The sequence below is a fragment of the Castanea sativa genome, chromosome 9 (genome assembly GCF_040712315.1).
Source record: "Castanea sativa cultivar Marrone di Chiusa Pesio chromosome 9, ASM4071231v1".
Classification (NCBI taxonomy): domain Eukaryota; kingdom Viridiplantae; phylum Streptophyta; class Magnoliopsida; order Fagales; family Fagaceae; genus Castanea; species Castanea sativa.
Window position 1 is genome coordinate 23,943,754 of NC_134021.1, and position 10,267 is coordinate 23,954,020.

The following is a 10,267-nucleotide window of genomic DNA, read 5'->3' on the forward strand; positions in this document are numbered from 1 at the left end:
TTTTTTTTTTTTTTTTTTTGGTTGCAAAATTGAATTTAAATTTTGGCCTTCAGCCAAGTAATCGTACAAAGGTTGCAATCCTCTTTGCAAATAGTTTTTTCATCGTCTTTAATGTTGCTTCAGTTTCCAACATTACACTTTCTTTTTCTTTCTCAATCTTTTTTTCTTCTAAATTCATGGTGGGCAAATCAGTCCCTCTGATGGGACTGACGAAGATAAACATCGACGAGGTAGCATTTACGAACGAACCTGACCAGTTATCTGCGTCATTAGAGAAAGAGTTAATGCCATTCAATGCTGCCAATAAAGCCTCAACTGTTACAAGACCAGCTGGACGAACCGGTGGAAACGCATTAAAACCCATTACTCCACTAGATACGTTATCAGGGGAGTCATTAACACCCCAACGGCTATAATCCCCAAGGATATATAAAACCCTCACAACACCAATACAAGGTACACACAGCATCGCAACCTATACTAAGTTATTCTTGATATTTTGACTATTGCCTTCTTTCACACTGACTTGGCCATCGGAGGCGTTGTGGCAGACACCACACCGGTGACCATTCGAATAAGCTCTTGCTCCTGTAGGTTCGTCAGAGTACTACCAGGAACCATCTGGACGAATCCTAGAGAAACCGACGAGATTCTGCTTCATCAATTTGGCGCCGTCTGTGGGAACGATTTTCTCATACAACGAGAACGTGGTTCCTACCAGCTCCAGATGGAATCCAATCAAGACTTAACGGCCTTGGCACAGCAAGTTCGAAATCTCGCGGCCACCGTCGAGGAACTCACCAGACAGAATTAGGAGATGAGACAGAGGTTACAGCAAGAGGAGAACCGGTCAAGAGCTGTCCAAGAGGATGAGGGGGATAGCCACGGAAGAAGTGACCGACGGAGAACTGTTACCCCAGAGGAACAACATTCCGACATCCTCCAAGAGATGAGAAAGGAGATGGATGAATTAAGAAATGCCATCAAAGAGAAGACGGATCGAAGCCTAGATAAAATGGTCAGGGCGACGGACTCCCCTTTTACCGTGGCGGTCTTAGAACGACCGGTACCAGCGAAATTTTGGCTGCCTCAGCTCGAGCCTTTTGACGGGCTCAAGGATCCCCAAGATCACCTTAATACCTTCAAGACGACCTTAGGCCTTCAACAGCCCCCTGATGAGATCATGTGTCGTTCCTTCCCTACTACGCTGAAGGGAGCTGGACGAGAGTGGTTCACGAGATTGCCCACTTCGTCCATCGACAACTTTGAGCAGTTAAGTAATGCTTTCCTGCGCCATTTTGTCGGGGGGCAACGCCCCAAGAGACCAGCGGATCACCTACTCACTATTAAGCAAGGAGAGAGGGAGACCTTGCGGTCGTACGTAAAACGCTTCACTCGAGAGACCCTAGAGGTGGACGACGCGGACGACAAGGTCCAGCTGACAACATTTAAAGCAGGGCTTAAGTCCAGAGAATTCGTCGTCTCACTAGCAAAGAATCCGCCCCGGACAATGGCGGAGATGCTATTGAAAGCCCAAAAGTACATGAATGCTGAGGACGCGCTGGCGGCCATCATAGACGAGGAAAAGCCGAAGAAGGAAGGAAGGAAGGAAGACAAACGTAGGGGACAAAAGAGGGAGCGCCCAAGCCACCGAGGAGGTGACAATGACAGACGAAGGGACGAGAAAGCTCCACGACCGGTAAAATTCACACCTCTAATTATGCCTGTTGACAAGATTTTGACGCAGATCCAGTATCAACACCACCTAAAATGGCCGAGACCCTTGCACTCGTCACCAGACGTGCGCGACAAAAACAAATACTGCCGGTTCCACAAGGATCACGGCCATTACACGGAGGATTGCCGAGACCTGAAAGGACAGATAGAAGAGTTGACACGAAAAGGAAAGCTTCAGAAATATGTAAAAAAAAGGGGACTTCGGAAGGTTCAGGGAGGGCGACAAGAGCCAACGCGAATCCTCGTCCAAGAATGAGATTTGCCCATCTCAACCACAACAGGATGTGATCGGGGAGATAAGCACAATCGCAGGGGGACCCTTCATGGGGGGGGTCATACAAGTCGCTCAAGAAAGCATGCCAGAGGCAAGTAAACAACGTCCATATGGAACCCCTGCTGAAGCAGAGACGGATGAACCAGGACATATTCTTCAGCGAAGAGGATGCTCGGGGGGTAAAGCAGCCCCATAACGACCCCTTGGTTATAACACTCACAATCGAATGATTTAACACTAAAAGGATCCTCGTCGACAATGGCAGCTCCGCAGACATCATGTACTTACCGACCTTCCAGCAATTGAAACTAGATCCTGATAGGCTGCGCCCATTCGATTCCCCCCTTGTCAGCTTCAGCGGAGACAGAGTATATCCCAAGGGTATCGTAACGCTAAAAGTCACAATAGGCACCTACCCGAAACAGCAGACCCGTCAACTAGATTTCCTGGTGGTAGATTGCCCCTCCTCATATAACGTGATCATTGGGAGACCCACGCTTAACAAGTGGAGAGCAGCCACGTCCACCTACTGCCTAAAGATAAAATTTCCAACCGAAAACGGAGTCGGCGAAGTAAAAGGAGACCAAGTTTTGGCCAGAGAATGCTACCAGGCCGTGCTGGCTAGAAGGGAAAACCATGCGTGGACAATCGAGGGGAAAAAAGAAGACAACATGGAAGCCCTGGAAACAGTAGAACTCGTCGAGGGGAGCTTCAAAGGTAACGAGGATAGGAACAACCGTAAGCCCTGAAATGAGAAATAAACTCGTTCACTTCCTTAAGGGAAACTTAGACATATTTGCATGGAGTCACGATGATATGCCCGGTATACCACGCCAAATAATCCAGCACGAGTTGAGGACAGACCCCGAGAAAAAGCCCGTCCAACAGCGACGACGGGTCTTTGCCCCCGAACGGAACCGAGCAATCACAGAAGAAGTTAACAGGTTGTTGCAAGCATACTTCATCCGAGAGGTTTACTATCCCGAGTGGCTGGCCAACGTCGTGCTGGTAAAAAAAGCAAGTGGAAAGTGGAGAATGTACGTGGACTTTACGGACCTGAACAAGGCCTGCCCGAAGGATAGTTTTCCCCTGCCGAGGATAGATCAGTTGGTAGATTCTACGGCTGGACATAAGTTACTAACATTCATGGATGCATTTTCAGGATACAACCAGATAAAAATGGCTGAGGAAGATTAGGAAAAAACTACTTTCATCACAAGTCAAGGACTCTACTGCTATAAGGTAATGCCCTTCGGACTGAAGAACACAGGAGCAACATACCAAAGACTGGTAAACAAGATGTTCAGCAAACAAATTGGTAGAAATATAGAGGTATATGTGGACGATATGCTCGTCAAGAGCAAAGAAGAATTGACTCACCTGGACGACCTGGGAGAGACATTTGAAACCCTCCGGAAATACCAGATGAAGCTGAATCCAAGTAAGTGTGTGTTCGGGGTGGCTTCAGGAAAGTTCATAGGATTCATGGTATCCCAAAGGGGAATAGAAGCAAATCCGAAAAAGATGCAAGCAATACTCAGCATGGCGTCACCCAAGACCGTCAAAGAAGTCCAAAAGCTCACGGGAAGGATAGTTGCACTCAATAGGTTCGTCTCTAAAGAAACGGACAAATGCCTCCCCTTTTTCAAAACAATGAAGCAAGCTTTCTCTTGGACTGACGAATGTGAGGCAGCCTTTCAAGAGCTCAAGCGTTACCTCGATAGCCCGCCCATCTTGAGTCTCTCAATAGCGGGGAAAAACCTTTATTTATACCTGGCAGCATCAACCACGGCCGTCAGTGCGGCCTTAGTTCAAGAAGAAGATAAGAAGCAGCTTCCAGTTTCTATGTCAGTCAAGCCTTCTAGGGAGCATAGGCCAGGTATCCCATGATTGAGAAGATCGTTTTCGCCCTAATAGTGGCTTCACGAAAGCTACGACCGTACTTCGAAGCACACCCTATCCTTGTAATGACGGACCAACCTATCAGAAAATCCATGAGCAAACCTGAAGCAGCTGGGAGAATGGTCCAGTGGGCAATCGAACTCAGCCAGTTCAACATCGAATACCATCCCAGAACGGCCATCAAGGCGCAAGCTCTAGCAGACTTCATCGCCGAGTTCACCCTTCCAGAAGATGACGACGGCAAAGACGAGGTGGAACAGTGGACGATTCAGACTGACGGATCGTCAGCCCAAAAGAGGGGAGGAGTAGGGGTCATTATAAACACTCCCAATGGAGAAAAACTCCAATATGGAGTCTAATTAAAATTCCCGGTAACCAATAACGAGGCTGAGTACGAAGGGATACTGACGGGACTAAGACTCGGCAAAGCCCTCGGGATTAAGAACCTGCTTATTCAGAGTGACTCGAAGCTGGAAATAGGGCAGATCAGGGAAGAGTATGAGGCGAAAGAAGAGAGAATGCAGAAGTGCCTCAAGCTGATTAAACATTTAGCCCGTGGGTTCGATAAGTTGGATTTCGTTCGAATCCCAAGAAACCAGAATGCGGCGGCAGATGAGGTTGCCAAAATGGCCTCGTCTGAAGAAGAACCAACGAACAGTGAAATTCTCATGAAGATTCAGAAACACCCTAGCATCGAAGAAGTCCCAGTATTCTCCATCTAGAGCATAGGTGGTTGGATGGCACCGATCGTCTCATACCTTCAAGACGGGCATCTCCCTCGTGACTCAATGGAAGCCAGGAAGATTAAAGCAAGAGCGGCCAGATTTACAATTTTGAATGATACCTTATACAAAAGACGGTTCTCCTTGCCTTATCTGAAGTGTATCGACGAGGAAGAGTCCAAGTACGTCCTTCATGAAATCCACGAAGGGATTTGCGGAGACCACGCCGGGCCTAGATCCCTGGTAAGCAAAGTGGTTAGAGTAGGATATTTCTGGCCAACCATGCAGGCAGACGCTATGGAGCTCGTCAAGAGGTGCGATAAGTGCCAGAGGTTCGGGAACGTCCAGAGGCTGCCAGCAGAAAAGATGACAACGATTACCTCCCCGTGGCCATTCGCACAATGGGGGATTGATATCGTCGGTCCATTACCCCAAGGAAGAGGGCAGGTAAGGTTCCTGCTCGTTGCTATCGACTATTTCACTAAATGGGTCGAAGCAGAAGCAATAGCAACGATCACAGAGGCGAGAATCCGTAGTTTCGTGTGGAGAAATATAATTTGCAAGTTCGGGATTCCAAGAACAATTATCTCGGATAATGGTCGACAGTTCGACAGCCAGGGATTTAGAGACTTTTGCTCAGGACTAGGTATCAGGAACAAGTTCTCATCATCGGGACACCCACAGTCGAACGGGCAAACGGAAGTAACTAATCGAACACTGCTCAGAATCATCAAAGCTCGGCTAGACGAGGCTAAGGGCGCGTGGCCGGAAGAATTGCCCAATGTCTTATGGGCCTACAGAACAACAGCAAGAACACCAACGGGAGAGACGCCTTTCAGGCTTACTTATGGTACTGAGGCAGTAATCCCAGTCGAGGTGGGTATGGCCAGCACTAGGCGAGAGATATTCCGCGAGGAGAACAATGACGACCAACTTCGAATCAATCTGGACTGCTTAGACGAGGTAAGAGACAAGGCCTCGAACATGACGATGAAGTACCAACAGAAGATGACTGAATACTATAACAAAAGGGTCAAGCTCAGAAGACTAGGAATTGGCGACCTCGTCCTACGCAAAGTCACTACTGCAACTAAAAACTCCGCCCACGGGAAGCTCGGTCCCACATGGGAAGGACCTTACAGAGTCGTGCACTACTCCCGGCAAGGTAGCTATCATTTGGAGACCCTAGACGGACAAAAGCTCCCGCAACCCTGGAACATAGAACACTTGAAGAAGTACCACCAACAGATGTAACCCAAGAATGTACCGATTCCTCAAAATTAATGAAATAATGGTTCAAATAATGTGTTCATACAGGTACCGTCAGTAGAAAATCCCGGAGACCCGCTACCGACAAAACAAAAAAATGCCTGAGTAATAAGATTCCGCATGGACGGATGTACATTACTGACGAAGGCAAAAAAGAAAAAAGGCCTAAGTAATAAGATTCCGCATGGATGGATGTACATTACTGACGAAGGCAAAAACAAAAAAAAACGCCTAAGTAATAAGATTCTGCATGGACGGATGTACATTATTGATAAAGGCAAAAACAAAAAGCGCCTAAGTAAAGGAAAATGCTTAAGTAATAACGTTCCGACTAGGTGAACGTACATTACTGACGAACACGAAGAAATTGACATACAGAAAACATGTGTAAGTAGATACGATATTATAAAAGTCTAAAAACCAAAGGCCATTGTTTATACATCAAAAAACCCATAAACATTGGGCTAAAAATACACATAAAAATTTAAAGATGTTCTGGAATGAGGCACCATAAAAAATTAAAAAAAAAAGAGAAGAATTTCCTTTTTTCCTGAACAGGTGATGGGGTCAAACATCCAGAGTAGCGTCGTCCTCGGCAGGGGCATCAAGGGCAGGGGCTTCGACGACAGGAGCATTAGGAATGTCTCCAGGAGCTTCAGCTGCGGCGGCTTGGGCAGTTTCATCAGCAGAGATCTCCCTGTCGACCTCCTCCATGTCCAGCGCCTCCAAGTCTACCCCGGAAGGGTGCTTGATGCAATACCTCCTCAAGAGCTCGAACCCTTTAAAATACCAGCTGAAGAGCACAGAGTTGTACTCCTCAGTCTGCTGGAAGCCCTCGATGGCCCTGGAGGTGATGACCTTAATCTTTTCCTTCGCGGCTGCGAGCTGCTCGTCCTTTTCCAGAACCAGCTGCTGCTCAACTTTAAGGTCGTCACCCAGCTTCTTGACCTCTTCCTTGGAGTGGTGAACATCCTCCATCGCGGCTATCAGATCCCTCTTCAGCTTCGAGTTCTCCATCTCCAGGACTTTGATCCGAGAAAGCGAGGACTCGACCTTGGCTTCCTGAGCCAGATACTCCGCTGAAAGATGAACAGTCTCCCCCAACACCTAAAAAAAAAAAAAAACACGCGAAGGGATAAATAAAAAAAAGGCATATATGTATATGCGTCACGTAAAACAAGCAGGTTACCTAGATGAGCTTATAGATGTGATGACTCATCAACTCATTTGGGGTCAAACCTGAGAACACCTTTAGGTCCTCTGCAGTCACGAACCCATGAGCCCGCGCCGTCGCCAACTTCTCGTCGTCCCAAATGGTGGACGAGCAAGCAGCTTCCTTCCCTCTGTCCGATGTACGAGGCCTCTTTGAAGTAGGTGTCGGGATCTCTTCAACCGAGGTGCCCGGAGAAGCCGTCCTTGTCGTCTCGGCGCCCGAAATCACGGGTGTGGCCGAAGCCGTCGGAGTAACGGAAGAGACTTTCCCTTTTACACGGACCACCTTCTTCCCGAGGTTGGATAAAGGTTCGTCCTTCTTAGACCTCATCTTCTCGTACATACCCTTATTGAATTTCGTCGTCATCTCTGTGAAAGAGGAAAATTTTATAAGAAAAAGAGCAAGTCAAACAAGTACAGCTACAGGATCAAGTCCGACGAACTCAGAGGCTTACTCTTCTTTCCCTCAATATCAAGGCTCCGCAAGACGTAGGGAGACGGATCGGGGCCGAGGTTGTAAAAAGCAAGTGTCCACGAGTCTACTAAGTCGTCCTAGTTTTCGATGGTCTGGGAATACACGATGGCCACCTCAACGCGCTTCTTGTACCTACTTTTTAGCTTTGTCCTCCGTTTAACTGCACAAGAACGAAAGAAGTTAGTAATGGTAACATCGGGGACAAAAAAACAAAAACAAAAAAAAAACAAAAAAAAAAAAAAAACGAGAAAGGAGACTGACGCACCTAAGGTCGGGGTTCCCCACCGACGAAGCAACCTGGGGATCTCACCCCAGTCCTGGCTAGAGGGGGTCTCAAAATCGTCCCCGGACACAAACACAAATCTGGACTTCCAATACCTGAAGGACGAAGGTAAGCCCTTGACGATCCTGGTTCTTCTCTTCCAAGGTACTAACTCATAATACCCGTACTCTTTGGACTCTTTTAGACGGTATAAATAGACAAGCTCATTTACCTTCATCATATCCCCGTTAGCAGCCAACCATATTTCCATACACTTGACCACTATTCTCCACGAATTGGGCATAAGCTGCCCAGGGGCAATCCCTAAATATGCCAGGAGCTCCATCACAAACGGGTGGACAGGAAGCCTAAGTCCACAAGTAAAAGCGGCCTCATAGAAGCACACTTCACCTGGGAAAAACTGACAAGCCCTATCCTCGTCAGTAGGCCGACGAACACGAACCCGCTCTAGAAACTGAAACCTATCCCTAAACCAACTGACGGCGTCAGAATCTAACCCGCACAGCTCCACGAGGGCATGAAAAGCCCTAACCTCTATAAAGGTCGACACGGCTGTGTCCCCCTCCATAAGGTCGTCGCTAGACGACAACCCAGTGTCGAGGTCACTAGACCTAACTTCAAACATCGATTGTGGCTCCCTCACCAAACCTTCGAACCAATCGACCGACTCTCGGAGCAATGGAAACAAGTCACCTAAAACAACGCCTAAGCTGCTACCCTCAAAAACAAAACCCCTCAAATTGGGAAAAGCGCCTAAAGACCCCCCTAAGCGAGCAAAGAGAAAGGAAATCGAAGAACAAGCTTCCCTAACCTCTAAATTACTGACCATGAACTCCCAGGCTAACAGGAAAATACTAAAATTCCCACAAAAAGAGGGGGAGAAACAAAAAAAAACACAGAGAGAACCAAGAAACAAAAACCAAAAAGAAATCAGATATTTGCAAAAGGGAAGAAGAAGAAGGAAGAAGAAGAAAAAGCTTACCTCAAAGAAGAGAAGCGAGAAGCCCAGCAACCAAGCAAACACCAACTCGGAAAGAAGTGAAGAAATATACGAAGAGGGTGCTCAGAGGGGATGAACTGAAATTTGAAAGAAAATGAAAGGTAAAGTAGAAAGAGAGGAGTTTAAAAACCAAATGGAGGTGAAACCGAAAATCGGCGGGAAACGCAAGGGTCAAGTAATGAGGACATAATCCTTCTCCAACCACATCACACCACGTGGCCACAACCCACGTAACGCCGCCACCACGCATTCAATGCAGCACGGAATCCCAAAGGTCAAAAAAAAAAAAAAATTGTTCGTCTTCCACGATCGTCACTGACGACCATGAAACCCGGGGGGCATCTGATGGGACTGACGAAGTTAAACATCGACGAGGTAGCCTTTACGGACGAACCTGACCAGTTATCCGCGTCATTAGAGAAAGAGTTAATGCCATTCAATGCTGCCAATAAAGCCTCAACTGTTACAAGACCAGCTGGACGAACCGATGGAAACGCATTAAAACCCATTACTCCACCAGATACGTTATCAGGGGAGTCATTAACACCCCAACGGCTATAATCCCCAAGGATATATAAAACCCTCATAACACCAATACAAGGTTCACACAGCATCGCAACCTATACTAAGTTATTCTTGATATTTTGACTATTGCCTTCTTTCACACTGACTTTGCCATCAGAAGCGTTGTGGCAGGTACCACACCGGTGACTTATTTGAATAAGTTCTTGCTCCTGTAGGTTCGTCAGAGTACTACCAGGAACCATCTGGACGAATCCCAGAGAAACCGACGAGATTCTGCTTCATCACCCTCACTAATTCTTTTAGCTTTTTCTTGTAACGTGAGGTTGGCTAATTATCATTTTATTTAATTATCCAATGCATCATACGGATTAACAACTAGTTATAAGATAAAACTTAAATATCTTATCTCTCTCTACTTGACTATCCTCTTTTTATTTTTATCCTCTTATTTTTCAATAACTCCAACCAAATAGACCCTATTCTAGTTTCATCCCAACTTTGAGCTAGGAAAAAAGAAGAAAAAAAACTCACCCGGACGAAGATATTTTGCCATGTTGATTTTAATTTGCACATCTATGTTAGTTTCTTACAAACTGATACCCGAATCTTCGAAATAGATCTTCCTTGGGTTGGGTGTCGATTGATGTTTGGATGTCGACTTTCACAAATAGAATATGCCAAAATTCAGTTGAAAACTTTGCTTCAATATCGATCCACCGATGAAGACACGCGTTAGCACTATTAAGCCAAGTGTCAAGTGATATCATTTATTAGTACTACTAAACCTGCCCACAAGAAGAAGAAAATACCAACTTTGCTCAAACCAAATCCCATGTTAAATTTACGTGTAAGCATCTCCTTTGTCCAT